Source organism: Stenella coeruleoalba (assembly GCF_951394435.1).
Source record: "Stenella coeruleoalba genome assembly, chromosome: 8".
Classification (NCBI taxonomy): Eukaryota; Metazoa; Chordata; class Mammalia; order Artiodactyla; family Delphinidae; genus Stenella; species Stenella coeruleoalba.
The window spans coordinates 83,473,250-83,501,106 of record NC_137154.1 but is presented as its reverse complement, the minus strand read 5'-3'; the positions used below and the strand labels follow the sequence as shown (position 1 = coordinate 83,501,106).

Below are 27,857 nucleotides of genomic sequence, written 5' to 3'. Positions count from 1 at the left end.
CTCAGGAGAACACTTGTGACGCAATGTGAGGCCCATCCATGTACCAACCTAAGCATCTTCGAATGTGTATCGCCCAGGCTCCTTAACATTCTGTGTGGTTTTGTCATAGCTCTTAGAATCCAAGTTAATAGCACTGCGGGCTCCTGGAGCCAGAAATTCTTGCCCTATTTCCTGAACTCTAGAGGGGACTTCGCTAATAGGCCTTTTCTTCAAGTCCTCCACTGCTAGCCAGAATCTATGCAAAATGTGACACCAAACATTTACTCATAATCCGAAAATTCTTAAATTATTGACCTATCATTCAATTCACAATGAAGCATAATAATGTATTCATTTTCTCTGAGCGCTTCCAGAAACATGCCTTTACCGATTTTTAAAATTAGTTGCATTCAAAGATATAACATTTGGGGAAAGGAAATCTTGAAAACTATCTCTTTTAGATGTTCTCTGTTAAAAACAGATCTGCCAGGGTCCTGATTCTGTACAACCTTAAGTTTTACTGAAACAAAGGAACACTGCTAAAGAACCATTTATTAGAAAGGAAGAGGAGTTTGAAGAGCATTAAGGTGAGTGACGTGGATCATCTGATTGGGGGGATAAAGTATGCCACATAGTTATCTTTTGGATCTTTTGTCCATTTGAGCAATGAGGGTTAGTATGGAGAGGATTTTCTGCTTTACCAGGTAAGGGAATTACAGTGAAGCTTTACTGGAATTAAAAGAGGCCTGGACACAGATTAGAAAATGCCCTAAGTGGAGAAATCAGGGCAAGTAACTAATTTTAGGTGATTTAATTCAGAGAGTTATGAAATGACAGAAGCAGCAAGCTTTAATTGTTCAAAAGGCTTAAATTTGCAGAGGCATTATAATAATTCAGAAGGTTTGGAAAAAATAATACTGACTCACTGCTAAATATAAAAATATATTTGATATGCTTCTGTATAGAATATAGTATATTCTGAAAGGAAAGAACACCAGAACATGTTTTGCTTGATAAAAGCAAATAGCAAAGTCTAATAAGAAGTCACATTCTATTAATGGGTTTCATTTTTTAAAATTTTGCTCTATATTATGTCTTTTTGGTTAAACCTAGAAATGATGACAAAATGAATATGTATATAACACATCATATAGTGTTTTAAAATTTAAAAAGATACTTGAAAAAGGAAGTACTAGGTCTATATTATCCTCAACAGAGGCCAGATGTGATCATGAAATGGAAAAGATGACGACAGAGGTGAAGGTCACTACAGGCTAGAGTCTTAAGGTAGAAGGGGATAAGCAGTACCTTCATAACTATTATGTTTTAACTTGCGGATTAATGAAAGTTCAAAAATAAGTAATAAAGTAGTTGAGCTACAATTAGAATATCAAATATTAGTCAACCTAGTAAGTTTCCAGTTTCTAGATACCATTTTCCTGTAGATAGATGACAGTAGATAATCCAACATGAATGCTTTAAACATAAAACTACCATGGGTTGCTTTCAGAAGGGAAAGGTCAAGACCATTTCCTTTTAAACTACAGATTCTGACACTGTGCAATCTAATAGGAATGCTAGGTGCAAACTGAGGGAACATGTGTTATAATTCAAGCTCATTCAGGTTCATTTCAGCACTCTTTGAACACATAGATAAAAATAATGTCTTTGTCCTTGAACTAGCAAAGATACACAATTCAAATGGCCATAATACAAGGAAGCACATGAGAGATTCTCAAGGAATAGCACAAACCGGATAGTCTGGGAATGCAGAGCAGGAAGGAGCCCCTCTGCTGGGGCAAGTACTGGCTTGGAAAAGGGAGTTCTAGGAAGGCTGTACAGATGCAGTGACATCTTAAATAGACTTGAAATTACGGGTGAAATATCAAAGGGTTAAAGAGGTAATACTAACAGCATCTACACTGACAAGTAAGTGCAGGCACTATTCTAAGTGATTTAGCTATATTAATTCATGCAATCCCTACAACTTCACAGAGTATGTGTTAATATTTCCCCCACTTTAGAGAAAACTGAAGATATGAAGGATAAGTCACTTATTTAAGTTACCCTCTCTGAGTGCCACAGCTATGGTTTGCCCCCAGATCTACAGCAGATGGCATGCTCAAAACCACTCTCTTGAATGCCTCTTTAAAAGTATCACTGCCTTTCTTATCCTCAGCATAGTCATTGTAATAATTTAGTAGAATGTAAAGGGCACTGGCTATTTATTATAGCCCTTTCTTATATGGTAGCTGGACTATGAGGAATTATCTTAATGTCTTTGAGCCTTGATTTTGTCATCAGTAAAATGGAATGCTAATGCCTATCTCACTGGGTTTCCATTAGATTAAATGAGATAAATTATGTAAAGGGCACTTTTGAAGTGCTTGACATATTTTTAGGCACTCATATAACATTCATATTATTACATTTACATAGTACTTACTCTGCTTTACCTGAAAAAGGAATGAGCAAAAATACACCAAGGGAGAGCAGAAGTTATATTTGAGGAATAAGTACTTATCAATAAGCAGTTTTTCTTGACTATTGTTTCTGTCTCAATACTAGAAGAAAATGCTCATATAAGTGTCACACTTCCCTAAATAACAGATGCTAAATAAGATGCATTGAGACTTATTTAGGTGTAATTAGCCCTGCTGGCTAACTTGACTGTTTTGTCTCCCTCGGTCTGTGACAACAGATACCTAGGCAGAAGCAGGGGGTTTAGGTTGGGGGAGCAGTGGACAGCAGCTTAGTATTGGATTATAGAAAGCCTAGGATGCCAATTATTAGTAACCTGAATCTGAAAGATGCTTAACTTCTTCCAGTCATATTTTGCTTGCCTGTAAAATGGGGCAAGAATATTTACATTTCATTTCTGAAGTTATGATTAGATGAATGATAATCAGAAATAATAAATACAAAATACAGCATGGCATACTTATAAAAGTAGTAAATATGAAGCATATTATAGCATATAGAAGGTATTCAAGAATTATATCTATATTTATCAATCAGTATGGAAACATAACGCTTATGGTATATACTCAAGAAATATATATGTAACTATATATGAAATATATAATATTTTAATTTTACTTTGTTTTTATTTCAACATAACATGCAGTAAAAAAAATTAACAGGATTTATTAGCATTTACAATGCTTACAAAGAAAAAGGACTCTAAAAGCAATTTAGTTCAGATTTAAGAAATTGCTCTAATTAAACACATAATAAGTCTTTCCAAATGATCAGTTTAGCCCAAAATTTACGATAGCATTTGGTAGATATTTATGTCTGCTATGTGCAATATTTTTATATAACCTCTGATTCTTGGGATATCCAGCCCCTGTTTTCCTAACACAGCAGGAAAAGACATATACATGTGGCCATTTAAATTAAAGGAAGAAATGGAGTAAGGGAGAGCCTAGACTGCAAAAATATATGCAAGCATTTACCTTTTCCAGAACTAAATGCTTCTTCCATAAAAATATTAAATATCTAAGCCCTGTAGAACTAGGGCCGGGACTACTTCAAATTATTATGTATTTTTTAAATTTAGGACAGAAAGCCTTTTGGATGATATTTATACATTTTTCTCATAATGAAATATGTACTATTTCTTATATGTAATTACTTAATCAGGCAATCTAGTGTGGCATAGAATTACTGAGATAAGAAATAGTTAAGGCACGGATTAAGAAAACAGCAGTGATTCAATTTCATTCATGAAACAAAGTTTGCACATGCTATTCCTTTTGCCCCAAACTTCTTCCCTCTTCCTTTTTAACCTGGTTATCTCCGTGTCATCCAAGCCTAGAAGCTGTTTCCCTTAGGATGCCTTTACTGTTTCCCTTAGGATGCCTTTACTGATCTCCACCTCTGGGTTTGCCATTCCTCTGTATTTCTCTGATCTAATACCCATGATTTTGTGTTGTGATGTTTTCTTCTCTGTATTCACCATTAGGCTGTACTTAAGAGCAGGAAGATGTTTACTCGATGAAGTGATACTGGTGGGGCACTGCTTATTTATTTCTTCATCATGAAACCCATGATGTCAGCATTTTTTCAAATACTTAGAGAATTAGAGGAAACTCCACCTCCCCATCCACTAAAAGCCTAAAAATAGACTTTATCTCTGCTTTATTTTTATTCGTTCTTGTACTCAATAATTGATAAGTGACCTCAGGATAGAAAATATTATTTAGTAGGTCCAATAAAAATCCTTAGCAACTGCAGACCTTGTGAAAGTCTTGTCAAACAAGTGTTCTCATAAACTTGAAAGAGAATAGGAAGCTGCATCCCAACAATCCATGACAGGCATGCACATATAATTAAATTCCTCCAGACTCTGTCTGTGGACAACTTGCTTAATCCATGGGACATCTGTCAAAATTTTATGTATTTCTGAATGGTTTGGTGTTGGTCTGTTAACGCTCCTGAAAAGAATGTGACTTTATGGAGCTGCTTATTTCCAGTGAAAACAAACGAATGCTGATGCCTTTCTGTAAATGAATTTCATAGGACTGCATAAGTAATGGGAAAATAAATTAGGGTGTTAAGTTTCAAAAGAATAATGAATGAAAGAGCTTGTAAAAAAACCATTTTATGTAATGGAAAGTTATCACTCATTTCAGTGATCTTAGAGACATTCAAATCTATTCCAATGTCTCACATTTAAAAATTCAATTTCCAGGGGCCTCAAGTCAGAAAAGTTTCAAAAATATGTAAGGATGCTGTTTACAACAGATGGGAAGGAAGCGCACCCCTCCAGCAGGGCTCAGTGAGGTGCTGCTCTCAACTGCACTGAGGCTGTATTTAAGTGTACAAAGTAAATGTACTCCATAGTCTTGTTTCAAGTTTTAAGAAGCACTCAATCTCTTTTTCTACATCTTACTTGAGATGCAATAGACAAAGAAGACCAATATTGATAAATAGGTGATATTTTAATTAAACTGCATAAATATTATCAATGATTCCACACTTTGCCAAATACTAGTCTGTTACACTTCTTTATGCAGGCCATTTCAAATGCATCAGATTTACATAGTTAAAAGATCAGGAGAAGTGTAAAATAAACCTTTATGAAGGAAGTGATAATGTTGGACAAAGTGCTTTGCTTTCATTACCTTCTCTTCTTCCAACAGGAGGCAGAAATTCAATGGACCCGTATCATCATGATGTTGGTGGGATAGTAACTGGTCTATCAAGTGCGAAAATAACCAGACTCATCACAGGTAGGTCTCTCTTTCATATAGTATAAGATTCAAACAACATGGTTTACCTTAAGTTTTCTGAGCTGAATTCTGACTCTAGAAATTTAAGGAACTGTTCTTTCCCAACTGGATCTTTCAATGCTTCATCCATGCCAAAACCCTCTGCTGGCTTGGTTCTTTGCTATAGAAGATAAAACAAAGCCAAATATATTCCTTTCATTACAAATTCTATCTTCTGCTATTATATTTCCCCTCACAATCATATATGATTTTAATTTCCCATCTTTATCATATTTTTCAGAAAAAAAATCTGATGGATCTGCATGAAATCATGAGATGAAAGTTAGGCATTAATAATAAAAATTTGTTTAATAAGCATTAGATATATCTTTATATATCTAATTGATTCTCTCTTTTAGATTTTTTCAGCAACTTTATGAGACAGATCCTATTATAATTCTTATTTTAGAAATGAAGAAATCGAGGCAGAAAGAGGGTTATAACTTGCCAATGTTGAACAGATAATATTCCAGACATTCCTACCCCAGAGCTCAATTTCTTAACCACTACACAATGAAGTCTCATGGTGGCAGGTTGTATTGGAGGAAAATGCATTGAGACTCAAAAGACTTAAATCCTGGTTTATGACTCTGCTGTTGATTAAATGTGTGACCTAGTCCTGGTTGAGTCACAACATTTTGGAGTTCCAACTTTCCATCTTTATGGAAAGAGTTTTATAGAAAGAGTTCCATCTTTCTATAAAATCTAGAATTTAACGGATGAAGAGATCTGTACTTGTCAAGCATTTAAGAACCACTGGATGGAAGAGAAGGTCCATAAATGCATTCTAGAGGAGTGCTGCAGAATACTAAATCCTCACTCTGTAAAGGGGTATGCAATGATCGTTTTATGACTCCATCAAGATTGATGATATAATTCTTCCCTTATATAGCTGATGAAAGAAAACAGGGAGTCTTAAACTGTGCTTTGGTTTTCTTAAGAAGTCAGTTTCTCTTAGAGTGTTTATGGTAAATTCATTTTGTTTTAAAATTGAATTTATAAAGGCATACTTGTATTGGGCGTAAGTAACTATGGATGTAGCATTCATTTTACTTGAGTAGATGGGCTTTTGTGGCTATGCAGATTTTCAAGGAAGCTAAAAACAATGAGCTAAATTTTAAGAACCAAAAACCCAATTCTGACTAGTCTTCCTTGAAACGCTTGCACCTCTAATTTTTTGTGCCATTCTTTCTGGAAATGCAAATCTAATATAAATGCAAATATCTAACGTTCAAAAACCATTACTTTGAACAAGATCTTTATATCATGGCTAATGTAGACACAGAGTAAAATTACTTTTACAATTAGCCATAAGATTCTTCCTATTTCAATCAAACTCTGAAATAAATGAAATATTTGGAAGGAAGAGAAAATGTCATTTACCTTGCTTCAAGTTCCCAGAAGCAGACAACCATGGTTAGAAGGGTCAGGTGGCACAAGAAAAGGGTCATATTCTACATACTGTTCCGTGTAACTTAGCAGACTCGAGAGAAACATTTTCATTTTCCTTAGTTTTCTGTCTGAGGTTTTATCTGATCTTTGTAAGGGACACTATAAAAACGTCTGGCCGGGCTTCCCTGGTGGCGCAGTGGTTGAGAGTCCGCCTGCCGATGCGGGGGACGCGGGTTCGTGCCCCAGTCCGGGAAGATCCCACATGAGTCATGGCCTCTGAGCCTGCGCGTGTTCGGAGCCCGTGCTCCACAGTGGGGGAGGCCACAACAGTGAGAGGCCCGCATACCACAAACAAACAAACAAACAAAACATCTGGCCAAGGAATCCTTGCTTGCTTATAGAATGAAATCCAATAGCAGTTTTCATGTTTCAATAACTTTAATGCATCAACTTATTGTGCTTCTTGGAAGACAAATATGGCTAAGGATTCTCTCTCTCCCCCATGCCTAAGCAATATGAATTAATATCCCTCCATTAAAATGAGGCAAAATGGAAAAGGTCACTGTGTAAAAGGAAGTGCTAAAGGTCAGTTCCAATCCTTGGTCAACTAGCCCACCCACAGCACAACAGAGAAGTTTAGCTCAACTTGAAGAAGGGGTTAAATGGAAATTTTTTGTCAAAAGTATTTACAGGAATTAGGTAAAGGGGAATCAGTGACAAGTATTTGAAAAAAAAATATCTAAAAAAAACCTAAAGGGAAAAAGGAGAGGAAAAAAGTTGGAGAGGTAGGATCTGGCAATGCCCCAAAGTGAAGAACATGAATGCATTAAAAACAGAGTTAAATGAAAAATAGGAAAATATATAAAATCTGAGTTTAATTCAAATTCTGAAGTCATAAAATAACTGAGTAGTGTGAATGTTAAGATGAATTTACAAAGAGCTTCTAAGTTGCCAAAAGGTAACTTAATAAATTGAAAGTTTCATTTCTCCTAGCAGGAGTGAAAAGATTCAACTTCTTGGAATTATCTTCTGTATTTGATTCTGGTTGCACAAAGATTGGACCTCTAGAGACCTAAGATAATAATGATTATTCTATCATTCGAAGTACAACAAAAGAGCTCTTTGAAAGTTTTCCATGTTCAAAAAGGAAAAGGAAAATAATATTTCTTACAGGGCTCCAATTATTTATAACAATTTTCCTCCCACTAGTTCTCTTACCATATTGAGCACATTTAATTGTCATATGAAAATTTTTTAATTTATATGGGTGTCTTGCAATACTTACCTATCAGCAACTTTTGACATTTTTAACCGGTGTCTATCTAACTGTATTTGCCAATACTTTAACTGAAAAAAGAGATAAGTAGTTACATTCTCATAATTTTCAACTCTAAATTCTGATAGACTGAGCAATTCTAAACAAGAATATGTTCTCAACCAGTAAAATTTCAAAGTCTGTAGGAAAAAAATCAGACATGGGGGTTTTAAAAGAGTTAACAAAAAATTAAACTGTTTGAATGTAAACATAACCCGTATTGCAGAACAGCAGTGAATTTGAACATTCTGCCTGCTTTAACAAAATGTAACTTTATTTTAAAAGTGTTGTAGAAATTTTAGCATTTATCCAAATCAGAATCAGTTCTCCCTCAAACATTAAATTCGGAAAATAAATGTTCGTTATTCGTTACTATAATTTCAAAATAAACCCTACTTCCTAATACTAACCCAACAAAAGCATCAGTGATATTTGTTTTAAGAATAATTGTATCAACATTTCAGGACAAATTCTTGGACATAATAACACGTGGAAAATTTAAAACTCTCTGAATTACTTTTCCTTCATGGTGGCTATAAATATAGTAGAAAAAGTATGTATTACACAATTGATAAACCATGTTACAATAAAATATTAGGGGAAAATAAGCAAAAGGAGAAAAATCCCATGACTTAACTAACCAAGAGATTTAACTATGATTTGATATAAGACCCTTGGTGTTCGCTTTGAAATATTACTTGAAGCCAACGCTATTGATCAATGTATGAAACAAGAAACAATACATACCATGACTGTTCTTCAGTGTTAATGAGGGAAAACTTCAAGAGGCTTATAGATATCAGTACTGCAGAAACAAGATTAAGCACTCTTTTGTGAAGATCATGCCGCATGACTGGAGGTGGAAAACACATGACCTAATGTCACCAACCTCTTGTCTTCTCATTCTTTAAGACAGAGTTCTGGAGTATAAAGTAACCCTTAATAATGGAGGCACCGATAAATCAGTGTGTGTAATTTTAAAAAATTGATTAGAGGAAAAAGGATTTGGGGAATTAAAGAGTGAAGAATTTTGAAAGCTATCTCCATATACTGATACATTTTCAAGTGACTACATATCTTAAAATCACCTTTTCACTACAAATCTATATGAAACAGTCAATCCTAAAAATCAGTTTTTAAAATACCTACTATTAACATCAACAGCTGGTCTTCATACCTGCTACTCTGTATGTAACCCATGTACCCTGTAAACCGTTATTATAGGTTGACTCACCTGTTGTTGTAACTCATCTTCTTTGGAGGTTTAGTTTCTGGTGTGGGTGTGTGGGTAGGACTGTGACTTCTAATATCATTTTGAAGACCATAGACAGACTATATCAAAATAAAAGCAAAATATGTTAGGACAAAATACCATTTATAGTCACAGACTTTCTAAAAGGTAGTTTCGTGTTATATATCCAGTAAGGTAACTCAAAGCTTTGCTGCATACTGGATCAAAGTTCAAAAGGCACTGCTATCGTAAATGCTATCACAAATATGGATGTAAAATAGAAGCACAGCTTTTTGGAAAAAATACGTGGTTAGATTAACTGACAGAATAGTTGATTATATGAAAAAAAAACTAGCTTAGTGTGATAAAGTGTGGGGGTGGGCTGAGAGTACTAAGTTGGGGAATGACAACACAACACAACATCTAATACATATTGATTTCAGAATAAAATAGAGGTGGATATAGAATAGAATAGAAATGTAATAAGCCAGCCTAAAAATAATCTGAGTTGTTTTACATAGGAAAGGAATGGAGTACTAAGGAGAGAAACTAAGTTAAGAATTCCATTGCTGATTTGGTCTCTGATGGTATGATAAAGACACTCCAGGGTGCTCCTACTTTCCCATCTCAAAATTGGGTTATTTACCTTACAATACTGGCCTTGTCATTTGGTTCCATTGGGTGCCACTTGCAAACATCAGTGACCCCTAAGGTTTGCACATCTTTGAAATTCTTAATGTTCCAGTGCTTCTTTACTATTTTGTCAAAAGGTCAAACCCGCTATTTAGGAACGCTCTATTTTGAGAAAGACCCATAGTATATTTAAATAAAGATCTGGGGACTTAAAGGGACAAAAATTCATTCCCAACTGAAGGTGAGATATCTCATATGTCAACTCAAGGAAGCGGCCAAATTAATTTTTGTTTAAATTCAAAGTATTATTACTTTAAAATAAAGAACTTAGTGTAGCTACTGAGCACTTTTTCTTTGGACATGAGAATGAAGGATGAGGACATGATAAAGTTTCATGAGCCCTGCAGAAGAATTAAAGTTACCAAATAGTGGAAAGAAACTATTAAAATCAGCAGAGGATAGATGCTTAACCAAGCCAATTTTCAGGCCCATCACCAACCTTACCAGTAACTCTAAATTCAAATGTCTTGTTAACTGACCTGTTTTCACTTGGATTCCACCTCTTCTTAATGTTAAGCTTTTGGTTCTATACCTGGGCCCTTTTTCCTTATGACTCCCTGTTATTTTGATCTTAGCCCATCTTTAACATATTTGACTTGGTTTTCAGACTATCTTTGGTAGGTCCTTCAATCTTCCCTCCTTTGCCATAGCCCCAGTATCTTAAAACTCAATTCTTGTTACTGGGCATACATTGCAACCCAAGGAGTAGCACATACGCTGTGAATTAATTAGTAACAGGACTGAACTAAATGGATTGGACTGTTTCTTTTTCTTTCCTTTTGGCATTTATTCAACTTTTATTGAACACCTGCTATATGCTGGATATAATGCTAAGCATTAGGGATATAGAAATAAACAAAAATAGGTATGCTTCTTCTTTCATTGGAACTCACAACCTAAAGGTTACACAAGAATCACACAAATAAACATGATTAAAACTGTGATAAGTATCATGAAAGAAAAGAATGACAAAAGCATAGTGCCTAGAACAAAAGGAGACTTAATTTCCACTGAAGAAACAGAAAAGCCCTACATGAACTACTACTACTTGCTTTTGAGGCCGATTAAATACCATAACCGTCTTAACTCTGAAATAACAGCTGAGGTGGCTATTTAAAAATTAGGCAAGTGGGGCTTCCCTGGTGGCGCAGTGGTTGAGAGTCTGCCTGTCAAGGCAGGGGACACGGGTTTGTGTCCCGGTCCGGAGGATCCCACATGCCCGTAGAGCGGCTGGGCCTGTGAGCCATGGCCGCTGAGCCTGCGCGTCCAGAGCCTATGCTCCGCGACAGGAAAGGCCACAGCAGTGAGAGGCCCGCGTACCGCAAAAAAAACCAAAAAAATTAGGCAAGTGAAAGATCACTAATAATGAAACAATCGTACTATCCAATGTATTTTTTCAGTTGTCTCACGCTAATTTTTGGTAAAGAAAATAAAAAAGATTCTAAGGTGTGGTTTTTCCATTCTTGCTTACATTGGTTTAATTAAAGTTCTTTAATAAGAATCTCTAGTTCATGTAAAACAATGCTTTTAAGACAAGATAGCTGACAGTTCTAACAGTAAGTTTTTTGGTTAAGATTTAAAATAATTTAAAAGATTTCTAGGGCTTCTCTGGTGGCGCAGTGGTTGAGAGTCCTCCTGCCGATGCAGGTGACATGGGTTCGTGCCCCAGTCCGGGAAGATCCCACATGTCACGGAGCGGCTAGGCCCGTGAGCCATGGCCGCTGAGCCTGCGCGTCCGGAGCCTGCGCTCCGCAACAGGAGAGGTCAAGCTTTATAGAAAAATTCTAGAAAATTTCTAGAAAAAAACACAATTTATGGTGTCATAGAAGTAAAATGGTCCATAACTTATCTTCTAGCTCTACATTTCTATTATTATTTCAATATGCATGCATTTCATATCGTCTCCATGAAGTTCTATATAAGACCCAAGCCGTTGGGCAGTGTTGTTTCAAGTAATCTTCCAGCAGCCTGGCCACTGGCTCTGAGAAGTTTCCTTTTTAACGTTACATGTAAGTAAACATCATGAATTCTCCATTTCATGATTCAGGGACCAGTGATAGCTGGACCCAGATAGCTTCATTTTCTGGGGACCAATGATAGCTTTTAACTTTGATTCTTGGCTAGAGTGAAAATAGCCACGAATAATGTAATTTTATTTTCAGGGCTAAATTTACGTGTAAAGGAGGTAAGAAAATTGATCCTATTTTAACTGACAAGTTATGAGGATCATTTGCAATGTAAAAGGATTTGCATATTTTAGAAAAATTAAATGTATTAGAAATCTTGGCACAGGGTGGGTAAGGCTAGAGAGAAAGATAAAATTTTCTCAGTGTCTTAATATTTGCAGATAGAGGAAAATCAAATTAACTAATTGGGATCCATTTTGCATTTTAATAGCAAAGATAATTACTAAACCAAGATGCTTTTACTTGATTAACACAGCTTTTATTCCCCAGGGTGCCTGGATGAGCACTTTTCATATGTAGTATCGTCTAAATGAATATTGAATAGGTTATTCATTAAATGAAACAGATTTGACTTTCTACTTAAATCTGTTCATATGTGATTTCACTTTACATTTCAGAAGAGATCTAAGAAAATTCTCTCCTACTTTTTTTTTTTTTTTTTGGTCAAGGGGAGGGGACTTTAAAATAAGAACTAAAGAGTGCAGGAAGCTTTTATGACTTTCTATGTGGAATGGAATTTCTGGGATTTTTCTAACTGGTGATGAGGGAGGGAATATTTCTCTTTCCTTTCGATTCTCAGCTCAACTGGAGAATGATTGTGACGATATCTGATGCCATGTGGAGGAAGCCAGTGCAGACGGAGGGCAGAGAAAGGAGACTAGAGAAGAATGAGGGAGAAAGTTCTGCCTGTGTCTGAGTCCCTGTGTCCAGTAATATCCGGGGCTAACTCTGCCCTGGCCTACTCCCAAGGTTTTAGACTATTCCACTCTTTTATCTATTTTGAGCAGAGTTTCTCTTTGCTTGCAAGTTTATTGTACGTCTTATTTAAAACACTTTTGTGCTGCTCTAAGATATGACTAATTTATCCCATTTTATAACACATTAAAATTTAAATTTCCACATTTTGCATATGGAAATAAAGAAATACCAATATTTTCATGTATAAACAGCGATAAACACTGCAAACTAATTCTTCCCAAATTTTCAAAAAAATGATGCAATATGATGCACTGGTAAGACATCTTCACTAAGTGCTAAAGGGAGAGTGTAAACAATTACTTTATTATTCTTTAAGTTCTATCTCATCAATCCATATACTTTTCCTTATGAATCAGAGCATAGCTCACTTGGTGTCTGTTGGGGGAAACGACACAAAGTAATGTATTCTGAATTCAAAAGTCAGAAAGTGGAGAGAAGTGGCTTAATGTACTTTGGGAGAGCTGATAGATTTTTGAATTTCGTTTCACAAAGCTCGTCCCGGTACACTCAGGCCATGCTGTGAGCAGAGGATGAGAGGAACGGAGTAGGGCTGATCATAAGAGAGAGGGGCCAATAGGCTTGCTTTGGTCTGGCTTTGTCTCTTTTTCTCAGTGATATGCTAGGGGCAAAAGCTTTTGAGCACCTCATCTGAATGGATTTTATGGCACTTTTCCTGTAGCTTCTTTATCCTAACATCAAGATAAACTGTCTTACAAGAAAGAAAAAGTACTTGGACTGTTTTGGGGCCTTTGAACATAATGCTATGTTTCTAGGGATGGAAGAAGAAGACAAGAAATAAGACTACAAAAAAAATGTTTAGTACTTGCTGGGGCACATATCCTGGAAAATGCTGCATAAGAAAAAAGCTACGGAAGCGAAGGTCTTGAAGTTTGTGGGATGCTTTGATCTAGTGGCACTGACCTTCGGCTGTGTCTTCAGAGTGATTGCTATAGGCCAGACATTCTTACGTGCATCAACCATTTTTTATGGAATAAATAAAAATGTCTTCTACATGTATGTGTTACTTTAGAAAATGTAGATACTTCTGCTATGTGTTTTCAAACAATTATATGTCATTGAATTCAGAAGAGCACTTTGTTTTTGTTACATACTTCCTCACATAAGAGATCTTGAACCTATAACCACTATTCTATAGTTGTGTTACTATAAATTAAATTCTGATGTTAAGACATGGTCCTCATACGATATCTATAATTAAACATCTTTATGATGGTGTCTTTTTTTCCTTCATAGTTTTCTCTAACAAGGCTCTTCTCTCATGAGTACCACTTTTTCTCAGATAATCTCTACCTACTTTTCCTCATTTCCTGGGCACTGAAAGAGATACATTTTTCTGTTAATGGCTCTTCTCTCAGCATCCTTTTCCTTTCACAGCCATCCCCCCCCCCACACACACACACACTTTGGGACCTTGTCACACTTGAGAATCAGGATGGGGGCTATTTCCTGGGGACAGAGGAACTGACAGAAGTCCAGGGCTTGAACTTCCAGATTTTCTTCCAGCCAAGCAACAAGGAAGAGCAGGGAAGATACTACAAGGTACTCATGAAATGGAATAAAAGGTTTTTTTGTGTGTTTGACATCCTCTAAACAGTCCAACACATTACCAAGATCAGCCTAACAAACGTCAATTTTACCTTTCGTGTTTTGTGTGGATTTCTCATTCTGGATGACTTCTTAATGTCCACTTCAGTGGTATTTACGCATCCAGGCTAGAAATGGAAAACAGAAAGACAAAGGAACCTTTGGGTGTAAAGTTTTTGATCAGTGCACTCACTCTCCAGAACCTGAGCAAATGCTTTGATGACACAAGTCCCTGGCCGCCCTTTTCAAATGGCCACAGACACTTCTCTCAGCAGTAGCCAGTGATGAAATGCTTTGCACTCTTTTACTCCTCAACTTTAAAAGCCTTCAGATACCATTCTAGAATAACTCCCAGAGAAACAGGAAAAAGAAATACAAGAGATTTGCATGTGAAAGTGGGTGTTAGTATTATTAGTAGCTGCTAACCCAAGAGATTTAGAGCAAGGGTGTCCAGAGACTAAATGGGGTGATACCCCCAGCTGATACCTGCATTCCACTTCACTCAGAGTGTACCCTCTCTGATGACAAAGACACTGATAGTTGCTTTCTTCTCCTAAGTTAGAAATCCAATGACATTCAGTTGAACCATCTCATATCCCAGAGTAATTTTTCTACAATGATTCATGAAATCCAGTGACTTGGAATATTTGTTTTCTATAGACAGAATGTGCAATGGAGTAATGGTTAAAATGAGGAAGATGAAGAAAGCAACTGGGAATGAATATACCATGCTTCTTCTCAGGAATTCCTGACTTTCTTTTTTGTTTCCCACAGGCAGGTGAACCCCTTTAAAACAGGGTGGATTGGAGGAAAAGGGTGGACAGCCTGCTCCTTGTTTTTTGACAACAACAGAAGTGTCATTTTGCCAGATTTATCATTCTGTTGCAAAGAAACAAAGAGCTGTAAAGCTTCTTTTTTATTTGGAGAAGAAGAGAGGAAGAGGGAGAAAGGAAGAAAAGAGAAAGAGAGAGAAAAAGGAAGAGGGAGGAGAAGAAAGGGAAGAGAAATATAAAGAGAGAGGAGGTAGGGGAGAGAAAATATGAATCAGGAAACAGAAGAAAGGAGACTTAAAAATACTTGGGATCTTAAATCTAGAAAGGTCCTCAGACATCACTTATCCTTTAGAAGTGATTGAAAGTTGTCAGTTACATGGTTGTGTTTCCTTTACTTTCAAGTTTTGATACAGGATGTAGGGATCTCCGTTACTAGTAAAACATTACATTGCACATCTCTGCTCAATTGCTCTATTTCCCCCCCACAGATTGAAAGATCATTAAAACATCAGTTATCCTTGAAAGTGACTCCAGAGAAAATATGAACGTGGAAACAATCCTTTTGAGGAGTTGGGATGGGGTGGCGGGAAAGGCAAAAGACAGCACTGATGTGATTAGGGAAAGAAGTTCTCCACAAGCGCTGGTAAGCAATAGGGATTAGCTCTTTGTATAATGAGGACATAGGACATTTTCCTTAAAGAACCCTCCCCAGATAGTACAACTATTGTGACAAAACTCCACCATAATGTTGTAAGTGATAAAGAAGTAAATCATTTTTTTCTTTGTAGGTTTTATGTGAAATATACATATACTGTAATACACTGTCCTATAAACATTAAGTAAACTATAAATTTGGTTTGCATATCTAAGAATAGAAATACCTGGTTTAGCACCGTGGTCTGCTTGGAAGTGAGGAGGAAGGAAGAGCATCCTCCTGGGTGAGACTTATTACTGACACTGAGCAATTCACTTAAACTTTATCAGCATGAGGCTGATCAATATATGATATTCTGATTTAATTTTCTGTGGCTGGTCTAAGCATAAGTATGTTTTAGCCTCCCCACCAACTGCTCCTCACCTGGTGATTTCACCAGGAGTCATAACCATTGATCTAGAAGTAACAATGATAATGTTTTAAAACATGAACAATGTGTGCTCATTTCCTATTCAATTTCCATTTCCTTGCAGCCTTCCACCCCTAAGCTCATTAGGGAAGTGTAGGCAGTGAAATTCTTTAAGCTCTCATCGATATATCAAGAGCCAAGCATGGCAAGATAGATCATAGGAGATTTTCTTCTATACGTTAAGGAGTGGGATAAATGAGGATCTGCTATACAGGAAAAGGAAGGCATGTCCCTCTGTGACCAGGGGAAAAAGTAAAATAAAGGTAAGAGGCAGCATTCAACAGATGTCCTCGTTTTCCTCCTCTAAAAAAGAAACCCAGGGGGAAAGAAAAGAGTGATAGAAATGGTCAGACAATTATGAGGGAGTCTGAAATGTATGGGTGGTTTAGCTAGTCCCATTTATATACCTAGAAAAATCACCACATGCCATCACAGCCAACATGAATCTTTACAATTGGAGTTGGCAAGAGAGATGAACCTGAAATAGTGTTTCCCGAGGCTTGTATACAGCAAGCAAGAGACCCAGAGTTTGTTGCATGCCTCAGTAGTAAAGGAGGCAGAAATTCTGACAAGATTAACAGATGGCTGGGAGCCTAAGGTTGAGACCAAGGCCGAGGTGTGCAGGGATTTTACACTGGGAGCAAATGTCTGGAACACAAACTCCAACAGTGAGTGCCCAGACATGAGATGGTACCCTCATGATAGCAGTCCTAGGAATAGACTCCACTGGCCTAGCTAAAGCAGAAATCAGAAAGAAGCCAGAAGATCATATAAAAATAAAACATTTGTACCCCAAACTGCTATCAAAAACAACCTTGCATAGCAGCAGGGAGAGGTGGAAAATAAATTGAAAGTGTGATCACTTATCCAAAAGATTCCTAGCAGATGATTTAAATGATTGTATCATGCAGCGCATGACGTTGAAAACTATCTTTCAAATGGGTTTCTGAGAAGAATTGGGCAATTATAAAAAAAAAAGAAAATATATTTTCTTTATGCACATGAGAAGTCTGAACTAATAGAACTTGAAAACTTCTGTTATAAGCTAGAATTCTAAATCAATCATACTTCATACCAAGTCATACCACGTGGGTATTGACAAATGGCCCCAGAAATTGTGTCAACCACTGAAGGCATGAAGAGGAAAGATTTTTTCCCCTGCATAAGAGTGTATCTGACTGCAGTCTCAAAAAGAATTAGAATTTTCATTTTCAGAGTTAAAAGAGTATGGCTTTTCAAATTTAGTTAATGAGCCATTAGAAGACATCTAAAATTCTATTTGAACCAATTCTTAACACCATTAATCAGCAAATTAATAAGAAGGCATTGATCCTAGAAGTAAACAGTATTAGAAGACTGAACCCTGAGGTAATGTCCCATAACTCTGCTCCCATTCCAAGCTAATGAAATATGCCAGTTCAAAATTTTTTGCTAATGGCAAAATGGTTAAAATAATTAACTGGACCTAGGGTGCATGTCTCAGTGACCTTCCAGCTTCCTTTCATTTCTAAAGAGCCTCTTAGGACAGCTAATGCTTAGATCTCTGGTACCTAAGTTAAATAGGGGATTCTTGAATATTAAAAAAGCTTAGATGCCCAAAGTCATCTGGTATATTTCTGAATAATTAAGGTCATGACCTAGTGTTGATACTTGCAAAATAACTGGTTTCAGACATCAGGCACTGTGGCGAATGAAATACAACAATATATTTTGAGGGGGAATTTTAAAATAATTTTAAGAAAATTTATTTCTGTATCTAATTGTCAGATCTAGTGATAAATGGTAAGATATAAAAATGAAGGTATGAGGCTTCCCTGGTGGTGCAGTGGTTGGGAGTCCGCCTGCCGATGCAGGGGACACGGGTTCGTGCCCCGGTCCGGGAAGATCCCACATGCCATGGAGCGGTTGGGCCCGTGAGCCATGGCCACTGAGCCTGCGCGTACGGAACCTGTGCTCCACAATGCGAGAGGCCACAACAGTAAGAGGCCCGCGTACAGCAAAAAAAAAATTAAAAAAAAAAAAGGAAGGTATGACCATACCTCAATATTCTGTTACTATAATAAGGATACCAGACAGATGAATCATTGCAATGTAGGAGCATAAGGACTGGACAGAAGTTGTCAGAGGGCATTACACAACAACAGAACATTTCAGACATCCATTCTTTTGTACATTCTGTTTGACCTCACCAATATGGCAGATAAATATTTTTTAAAATTTTGCTTATAAGCAATTTTAATCCCAGTAAGACCTTGTTGGCCTTGGTATTTTAAAAAGGCAGTTATCTTTTTGAAGCATATATAATATATACCACTAGCTGCCAGCAGATCTGCTTGAAATGTAATGCATAAATTGTTTTTCTGAACTACAAAACATATCTTCCCAATAAGATATAAATAACGTTACCATTATCAAGTAGGCACTCAGTAAAAATGTTCAAATAGGTACTATTTTACATATATAATATTAAGTACACAGTATTATTGGATTTAAGGAATAATAAAGTTGTATTTACGTTGGCCTAGAAAAGAAGCATACATTATTTCTAATAATTCAAGGATGAATTTATTTTAAACAGACATAAGCTGTGCTGTAATATTACTATAATACTATTTATTAAAAGTAGAGTTTAATGTCTTGGAATCCATTCCTGAAGGGGCAAAATGATCATAATATTGAGAAATATTACTGCCATAACATTCATTTAGGTGTCTTAATGAGTTGCAAAACAGAAGCTGGGATTCTTACTTTCATTATTTATTATTTATTTTTTACATCTTTATTAGAGTATAATTGCTTTACAATGGTGTGTTAGTTTCTGCTTCATAACAAAGTGAATCAGTTATACATATACTTATGTCCCCATATCTCTTCCCTCTTGCGTCTCCCTCCCTCCCACCCTCCCTTGCTTTCATTATTGATATTTTATTTAAAAACATCTAAAAGTCATTTATTTCCTCTCATGACATAATGCATTTTTATTAGTTGTAGTGGAAAGCACACTTGTTTTCAGGATAACTTAGGATATCTTAAGGATCCTTGGTGAGGAGCAGCACTATTAATAGTAATGGAAAACAACTCTTTAAATTCAATCAACTGTAGCTGATGTGTAACTCGGCAAAACAATGTCTTAAATGACAAATAAGTGGAGATTTAAGAATGAGGAGGCATATAGAGCTTACAGTAAGGAATACACATATTCCTGGAAATTTAAAAATCAGACATGACTCTGGGAAAATTAAAATTTTGAATATATTTATTGGTTCAAACACATTTAAATTATTGAAAATGATTTGTCCTTCTGTAACACTGTACCAGTTTTAAAAACTCAATTTGCAGTATATTGTACCTCAATTAAAATGATCCCTTACTCTTATACAAACTAATTCTAGATTTTTGAAGTGTTCAACCTCAGGATATTTTTTTTAAAGAGCCAATTCAAGCTTTTCTTTCTGTTTTGGGCACTTGCCAATTGATTTAGCTTCTGATTCTTTCAGCCTTGCTGACCCACCCATTTATTAAACGCTAAACACAGACTGAAAGAAGTTGTTTGTGGCAATTACCCTGGAATTCCTTCCATTCACATTCCTCTATAATACTCATTTGATTGCTGCTCAATCTTATTTGTTGGCTATAGATTCTTAATTAAGTAATCCTACTTCAATGTATTTTATGAATGAATTCCACATGTCAAGAGGCACGAGGAAGTCTGCTGTAGCAGAGGGGAGGAAAATGTACCATGACACTTTGGAGTCATGGAAAGTGGTTAAGTTAGGTAGAAATTATAGACCATGGTAAAATCTTTGGTTCAGTTCTAAACACAAGTGGAAGTCATTGGAGGGTTTTAAACATGAAAGTGACTTGGCATGCTTTAAATTTTTGAAAGCTCACTCAAGCTTTTTTTCTTTCACAAAAATGGATCTAAATGTAAAATGCTAAACTATAAAACTCCTAGAAGATAACATAGAAGAAAATGCAGGTGACGTTGGATTTGGTGATGACTTTATAAATACAACAGCAAAGGCACAATCCATGAAAGAAATAATTGATCAATTGAACTTCAATAAAACTAAAATTTTCTGGGGGTGCAGTTAAGATGGCAGAGTAGGAGTATGAGGAGTTTGCATCTCCTCACCACTAGGGCACATACCAGGCACTGGTTGGGGACCTCAGACACCTAAGAGAACACGAGGAACCCCCAAGTGACCAGGTAGGACATGGGGGAGAGCAAGGGGGAAGGAGAAGTGGAGGAGGAATGGGACCACTACCCTGAGGGGTGGCTCGGGAAGGGGAGGGGTTTCTACACTCGGAGGGGCCCACTCACCATGAGGGAATCAACAAGGATGGGGAGAAAACCTTGGGGGGTCAGAGGATTGGAAGGGAATGTGGCCACTGTTTCCCCTGCCCAATTGGGCCCTATGGAGCCTGCTTGGGTACTGGTCCTGATCCTCGCACTCTGAGGCCCCTCTGGCAAGCAGAACCTAAAATCTACCACTCAACACCCCCAGGGCATTTTTGGGGTCCTGAGCCTAGGCCTGCCGCCCCCCCAGACTAAGCCCCTCCCTGCCCCAGTGCCATCCCCAGGGCATTTTCCAACTGTGAGTGTCCTGAGTCTAGGCCCCTCCCCTGCCTAAGCCCCACCCCCACAGCCAAGACGTTTTCTGGCTTCTTTTTTTCTATTGTGGTTCTGTTTTACCTTGCTGTTGTTTCATTTATATATATTTTTCTAATATATTTTTTACTTATTATTTTTTATTCTTTGTTATGTTATGCTTCTTTTTTTTTTTTGCCTGTGCCATGTGGCTTGTGAGATCGTGGTTCAGAAGCTGGGGGTCAAGCCTGAGATCCTGTGGTGGGAGCACCAAGTCCAAACCACTGGACTAACAAAGAACCTCAGACCCCAGGGAATATTAATCAAGTGAGGTCTCTTGGAAGTCACCATCTCAGCACCAAGACCTGGTTCTACCCAACTGCCGGTAAACTCCAGTGCTGGAAGCCTCAGGCCAAACAACCAGTAAGACAGGAACACAGCCCCACCCATCAAAGAAAATGAGATGACAAAAACATATGTTACAGATGAAGGAGCAAGGTAAAAACCCAAAAGACCAAATAAATGAAGAGGAAATATAGACAAGCTACCTGAAAAAGAATTCAGAGTAATGATAGTAAAGATGATCCAAAATCTTGGAAATAGAATGCAGGCACGGATTGACAAAATATAAGAAATGTTGACAAAGATCTAGAAGAACTAAATAACAAAAAAACAGAGATGAACAACACAATAACTGAAATGAAAAGTACACTAGAAGGAATCAATAGTAGAAAAACAGAGGCAGAACGAATAAGTGAGCCAGAAGATACATTGGTGAAATAACTGCTGAAGAACAGAATAAAGAGAAAAGAATGAAAAGAATTGAGGACAGCCTCAGAGACATGTGGGACAACATAAAACATCAACATTCAAATTATAGGGGTCCCAGAAGAAGAGAAAGAGAAAGGGCATGAAAAAATATTTGAAGAAGTCATAGTTGAAAAATTCCCTAACCTGGGAAAGGAAATAGCCACCCAAGTCCAAGAAGAGCAGAGAGTCCCATACAGGATAAACCCAAGGAGAACCACACCAAGACATATAGTAATCAAACTAACAAAAATTAAATTCAAAGAAAAAATATTAAAAGCAGCAAGGGAAAAGCAAAAAAATAACAAATAAGGGATATCCCCATAAGGTTATCAGCCAATCTTTCAGCAGAAACTCTGCAAGCCAGAAGGAGTGGCAGGGTATATTTAAAGTGTTGAAAGGGAAAAACCTACAACAAAGATTACCCAGCAAGGGTCTCATTCATATACAACAGAAAGATCAAAAGCTTCACAGAGAAGCAAAAGCTAAGAGAACTCAGCACCAACAAACCAGCTTTACAAAAAATGCTGAAGGAACTTCTCTAAGTGGGAAACACAGCAGAAGGAAAAGACCTACAAAAACAAACCCAAAACAATTAAGAAAATGGTAATAGGAACATACATATTGATAATTACCCTGAATGTAAATAGATTAAATGCTCCAACCAAAAGACACAGACTAGCTGAATGGATACAAGAACAAGGCCCATATATATGCTGTCTACAAGAGACCCACTTCAGACCTAGGGAGACATAAGACTGAAAGTAAAGGGATGTAAAAAGATATTTCATGAAAATGGAAATCAAAAGAAAGCTGGAGTAACAATACTCATATCAGATAAAGTACACTTTAAAATAAAATCTGTTACAAGAGATAAGGAAGGATACTATGTAATGATCAAGGCATCAATCTCAGAAGAAGATATAACAGTTATAAATGTATATGCACCGAAAATAGGAACACCTCAATACATAAGGCAAATGCTAACAACCATAAAAGGGGAAATCAACACTAACGCAATAATAGTGGGGGACTTTAACACCCCAGTTACACCAATGGACAGATCATCTAGATGGTAAATAAATAAGGAAACACAGGCTTTAAATGACACAATAGAGACTTCCCTCGTGGCACAGTGGTTAAGAATCCACAGGTTTGAGCCCTGGTCTGGGAAGATCCCACATGCCACGGAGCAACTAAGCTTGGGTGCCACAACTACTGAGCCTCCACTCTAGAGCCCACGAGACACAACTACTGAGACTATGTGCCACAACTACTGAAGTATGTGTGCCTAGAGCCTGTGCTCTGCAACAAGAGAAGCCACCTAGAGCCTGTGTACCACAATGAAGAGTAGCCCCAACTTGCCACAACTAAAGCCCACACGCAGCAATGCAGCCAAAAAATAAATAAATAAATAAATTTATTAAAACAAATAAATGATGAAATAAACCAGACAGATTTAACTGATAGTCATAGGACATAGCACCGGAAAGCGGAAGAATACACTTTCCTCTCAAATGCATACAGAACATTCTCCAGGACAGATCACATCTTGGGTCACAAATCAAGCCTCAGAAAATATAAGAAATTTGAAATCATATCAAGCATCTTTGCGGACCACATGCTATGGAATTAGAAATCAATTACAGGAAAAAAGAACTATAAAAAACACAAACAAATGGAGGTTAAACAGTGCACTGCTAAATAACCAAGAGATCACTGAAGAAATCAAAGAGGAAATTTAAAAATACATAGAAACAAATAATAATAAAAATATTGTGACCCAAAACCTATGGGATGCAGCAAGAGCCGTTCTAAGAGGGAAGCAATACAGCAATACAATAGCACCTCAAGAAAAATCTCAAAAACCATACACCATGTCTAACAATACACGTAAAGCAACTAGAGAAAGAAGAAAGAAAACACAAATTTAGTAAAGGGAAAGAAACAATAAAGATCAGAGCAGAAATAAATGAGATAGAAGCGAAGAAAACAATAGCAAAGATCAATAAAACTGAAAGTTGGTTCTCTGAGAAGAAAAACAAAATTGATAAACCTTTAGCCAGACTCATCAAGAAAGAAAACGGAGAGGACTCAAATCGATAAAATTAGAAATGAAAAAGGAGAAATTACAACTGACTTCACAGAAATACAAAGGATCAAAAGAAACTACTACAAGCAAACTATATGCCAATAAAATGCACAACCTGGTAGAAATGGACAAATTCTTGGAAAGGTACAACATTCCAAGACTGAACAAAGAAGATTTAGAAATATAAACAGACCAATCATAAGTAATGAAATTGAAACTGTAATTAAAAATCTTCCAACAAACAAAAGTCCAGGACCAGAAGGTTTCACAGGTGAGTTCTAGCAAACATTTAGAGAAGAGCTAATACCTATCCTTCTCAAATTCTTCCAAAAACTTGCAGATGGAGGAATACTCCCAAACTCGTTCTCTACAAGGCCACCATCACCCTGTTACAAAAAGCAAATATATCACACAAAAAAATTACAGACCAATATCCCTGATGAACATAGAAGCAAATATCCTCAACAAAATACTAGCAAACTGAATCCAACAACACATTAAAAGGATTATACAACATCATCAAGTGGGATTTGTCCCAGGAATACAAGGATTCTTCAACATATGCAAATCAATCAGTGTGATACACCATATTAACAAATTAAAGAATAAGAACCATATGATCATCTAAATAGATGCAGAAAAAGCTATTGACAAAATTCAACACCCATTTATGATAATAACTCTCCAGAAAGTGGGCATAGAGGGAACCTACATCTACATAATAAAGTCTGTAAATGACAAACCCACAGCAAACATCATTCTCAATGGTGAAAAACTGAAAGCATTTCCTCTAAGATCAGGAACAAGACAAGGATGTCCGCTCTCACCACTGTTATGCAACACAGTTTTGGAAGTCCTAGTCATGGCAATCAGAGAAGAAACAGAAATAAAAGGAATCCAAATTGGAAAAGAAGTAAAACTGTCACTATTTGCAAATGACATGATGCTATACATAGAAAATCCTAAAGATGCCACCAGAAAAATACTAGAGCTAATCAATGAATTTGGAAAGTTGCAGGATACAAAATTAATGCAGCGAAATCTCTTGCATTCCCATTCACTAACAACAAAAGATCAGAAAAAGAAATTAAGGAAACAGTCCCATTTCCTATTGCAACAGTAATAACAAAAAGACGTAGGAATAAACCTACCTAATGGAGAAAAGACAGCTTCTTCAATAAGTGGTGCTGGAAGATCTTGACAGCTACATGTAAAAGAATGAAATTAGAACACTTCCTAACACCATACACAAGAATAAACTCAAAATGGATTAAAGACCTAAATGTAAGACCAGACTTTATAAAAATCTTAGGGGAAAACAGGCAGAATGATCTTTGCCGTAAACTACAGCATAAGATCTTTCTTGACCCACTTCATAGAGTAATGAGAATAAAACCAAAAATATACAAATGGGACCTAATTAAACTTAAAAGCTTTTGCACAGCAAAGGAAACCATAAACAAGATGAAAAGACAGCCTTCCGAATGGGAGAAAATATATGCAAATGAATCAACGAAGAAAGGATTAATCTCCAAAATATACAAACAGCTCATGCAGCTCATATCAAAAAAAAAAAAAAAAAACCAACCCAATCAAAAAAGTGGACAGAAGACTTAAATGGACATTTCTCCAAAGAAGACATACAGATGGCCCAAAAGCACATGCAAAGCTGCTCAACATCACTAATTATTAGAGAAATACAAATCAAAACTACAGTGAGGTATCACCTTAGGTCAGAATGGCCATCATCACAAAATCTACAAATAATAAATGCTGGAGGGGGTGTGGAGAAAAGGGAACCCTCTTGCACTGTTGGTGGGAATTTAGATTGATACAGCCACTATGGAGAACAGTATGGAGGTTCCTTAAAAAACTAAAAGTAGAACTACCATATGACCCAACAATCCCACTACCTAGAGAAAACCATAATTCAAAAATACACATCCACCCCAGTGTTCATTGCAGCAATATTTATAATAGCCAGGACACGGAAACAACCTAAATGTCCATCAACAGAGGAATGGATAAAGAAGATGTGACCCATATATACAATGGAATATTAGTCAGCCCTAAAAGAGAATGAAATTGGGTAATTTATAGAGACGTGGATGGACCTAGAGACTGTCATACAGAATGAAGTAAGTCAGAAAGAGAAAAACAATATCGTATATTAATGTATATATGTGGAATCTGAAAAAAATTGGTATAGACGATCTTAGTTACAAAGCACAAATAGAGACAGACGTAGAGAACAAATATTTGGATACCAAGGAGGGGGGTGGCATGAATTTGGAGATTGGGAGTGATATATATACACTATTGATACTATGTATAAACTAGATAACTAATGAGAACCTACTCTATAGCACAGGGAACTCTACTCAGTACTCTGTGGTGACCTAAGTGGGAAGGAAATCCAAAAAAAGAGGCGATATATGTATATGTATATCTGATTCACTTTGCTGTACAGTAGAAACTAACACAATATTCTAAAGCAACTATATTCCAATAAAAATTTTAAAAGCAGGATGTTCTTCAGTAGCTGAATGTGGTACAGGTACGCAATGGAATATTTTTTAGCACTTAAAAGAAATGAGCTGTTGAACATAAAAAGCCATGAAGAAACTGATATGCATCTTAGTGAATGAAGCCAATCTGAAAAGTCTACATATTGTACGATTTCAACTATATGACATTCTGGAAAAAGCATAACTAAGGAGAGAGTAAAAAAATCAGTGGTTGCCAGGGGTTGGGGAGAGGGAGTAAAGAATTGGTGGAGCACAGAGGATTTGGGAGAGCAGTGAAACTACTCTGTATCATACTATAATGGTGGATACATGTCATTATACATTTATTCAAACACATAAAATGTACAATACCAAGAGTGAACCCTAGTGTGATCTATGGATTCTGGGTGACAATGATGTTTCAATGTAGGTTCATCAATTATAACAAATGTACCACTCTGGTGATGTTGATAATGGGGGTGGTTGTGTGTGGGGGGAGCAGGGGGGATATGGGAACTATCTATACTTTCTGCTCAGTTTTGTTGTGGACCTAGAACTGCTCTAAGAAATAAAGCTTATTTTAAAAAAAAAACTCAGGAGTTGTGATTACTTTGGGGACGGTTTATTGGGATGAGGTCAGGGCAAAAGTGGAAGCAAGGACAACAGTAACAGGGTTATTGCAATAATTTAGGCAAGAGCTCATGGTGATGGCATCTGCACATCTGTGTTAAAACTTGCTGATGGGTTGGGTCAGGAATCTAAGGGGAAGAGAATAGTCAGTGATGACTCCTAGGTTTTGGCAACTGGGAAGAGAAAGCCTGGGAGAGGTGAAGAATCCTGGGAGAGAAATAAATGTAAGTGAAAACAGGAATCAAGGATGACTCCGGGATTGTATTTACAGACAATTTTAATATTTACTGAATTCTCCAGTTGGAATGCAGCTCTTTGTGCAGTCCCAATCAAGATTCATGACTTAGATCATTTCCAGCATAAATGTACAATAATCTGTCTTTGGCCCACCCTTTTGGGTCTTTGCCTTTCTGCATCATCATTGGCAATATGAGCACATCATTGACTGTGCAAGATTATTATCTACTGGTCAATTACCAAGAGGGTGGTAGAGCAGCCTCCTATTACTCAGAGCCTCTGCTGTACTTCCCTAAATTATTCTTCACATTCTCCTAATCTGCTTTGGTTGAAATCAGACCACTTCCATTTAACATCTGTGATCTTTCTGTTCATCCTTCAGTGATATTCCTTTTTTTATAAACTACTTGTTGTGGTGTAGGCACAGACGACTGTCACAGTTCTCAGTAAGTTACCAATAGGAGTCTAACAAGTAAGTTTGCTTTTGTGATCACTGGCATGACTCATGTTTCAGGTTCAGCTTTAAAATACTGAAAATATTCCCAGCAAGAATCATTTAGGAATAAAAAAAATATTACTGAGTAGAGGCTGATTTGTTTTACTTACCTTGAATAAAATATGAGCTCCTTGAAGAGACAAAGGCCTGAGGCAGACGTGCAT

At 36.7% G+C, this 27,857-nt stretch overlaps 1 pseudogene across 1 annotated transcript; it reads right to left on the bottom strand.

Moving 5' to 3' along the window:
- Nucleotides 1–48: 48 nt before the first annotated feature.
- Nucleotides 49–27,857, bottom strand: LOC307190429 (regulator of G-protein signaling 7-like; annotated as a pseudogene). The gene is made up of 7 exons: nt 27,804–27,857; nt 14,490–14,564; nt 9,197–9,294; nt 7,933–7,994; nt 6,639–6,738; nt 5,264–5,376; nt 49–235 (listed from the first exon to the last, which is right to left on the bottom strand). The product of its transcript is annotated as a regulator of G-protein signaling 7-like (transcript).